Here is a 1,766-nt window from a genome sequence, read left to right as displayed (position 1 = left end):
CAAGATTCTCTATAACTCTACGCTTGATACTGGATCAAATATAGCAGGAGAACAAGTGGGAGAGAGAGGAAGATAGGACGAATTGGCTTGTTGTAGGTTGAGTTGTGTGAGGTATGGTGTATATGAATATCTTTATATATTGCTTATATGAATGAGTAGAAATGTGTATATATATATTCGACTCAACCCCACAAGTCAAGGTCCCTTTTAAATGGTATAAATCAATCATACCGTATAAGAGGGGGCACCATATTTGGCCGAGTTCCGTGCTTCGAAAGTGCAACTCGGTCATCTCAATTTTTCAAGCAACTCCTCCATTCCTTAGTTAGAAATCAACCCTTAGCTAATGGGTCCTAATTTAGTTGTTCGAGTTTTATTTTTAAATAAATTAAAATAAGTTCAAAGGTTTTAATAAATTTACTTAAATCTAACTTAATAAACTGCAAACTAAATTAGGCATATTATCATTTAATCCAATTAAATACATAAGTTCAAATATATCTAATTAATAAATCTAATGTATTAATGAAGAATAGCCCAATAAATTTAATTCAATAATTTAATCTTGGGTCATCCATCCAATGGATCATCGCATGTATAAATAATTCAATTGTCTACATCTTTCAGAATTAATTCCAAATTAATTCAATTTTGTCCTTGGTAATTTTTATGTGACTATTTAGGTTCACTTTAAGCCAAACTTTAGCTTGTGTCCTCCACAATTGATAATCAAATCCAATTTAATTAATCATTCTTAATCAATCATTTAATGAAGAGAGCCAGCTACATGGGTTGTCGTCTAACAACAGTCCATGACAGTAGAGATTTTGGTGAATATCTAACTGAATATTTTGGCTCTTAAATTCTATACGAGTAAGGTCCTTTAATCCACCGTCTCTTGGTCTTTGTCTAAGTTATGTAATTGGGTATCGATTCTCATCCTGGGCTAGACAACTATGTTTTAATACTTGAGACCGCGTTTTGCTCTATTGTTCGACATAAAAAATCAGTTACTATTCGACCATCCACTATGGCCATCGATTCAGAAGGTGTGAATGCGGTTCCAAGGGGATAGGAGATACTGCTATCACATACTGACATGGGATGGATCCTCTTCTTGAAATTCATTGTCATCATATTACCAATAAGTTCGATAGGAATAGCAAACTCTCCTGAATGTACTTTGTAGATGATTTAATTTTTCTTTTTGTCTCAGCCATATTTGGTTGAGGACTCTCCCAATTAATCCAATTCTGAATCCATCGTTTGGGTTGAGATGAGAGTCTTGACGCATGATCCTACCATAGTTTTGTTTAACACTTTCTTGGAAAGAATTATGACAGCCTTTCATAAATTTGAAGCCTACCCCCTTAGTTGTAACTATTCTAACTCGATTGAAGATTTATTCAAATCAGTCTCTATTTATTCCTCATTGATGTTTTTATGTGAGAAAAGGTTTAAATTGGTATGTGGGTACCAAATCACCATAGTAAATTGCATCTAGGATGTCGTTAATGGCTTGAAATTTTAGTAATTCACCACATTTCTGTGCGTAGTCTAGAGATATATGTCCATTCACTCCGCATGTCCAGCAATTCCAGTCCTTCAAACTTTTATTGGCTTTAATATTGGCTCGTCTGAAAGTTCTCTTTATAGTGGTTCTTCCGTGGATCTCACTTTTGTTTGTCTTGATCCTTAAGATGAAACTCTTATTGGTCCTGTTTTCTATCCAGATTTTTATGATTTCGTCTTTGATTTGGACACTC

Source organism: Sesamum indicum, linkage group LG13 (genome assembly GCF_000512975.1).
Source record: "Sesamum indicum cultivar Zhongzhi No. 13 linkage group LG13, S_indicum_v1.0, whole genome shotgun sequence".
Classification (NCBI taxonomy): Eukaryota; Viridiplantae; Streptophyta; class Magnoliopsida; order Lamiales; family Pedaliaceae; genus Sesamum; species Sesamum indicum.
The sequence above is the reverse complement of the archived record's forward strand: the minus strand, read 5'-3'. Positions refer to the sequence as shown.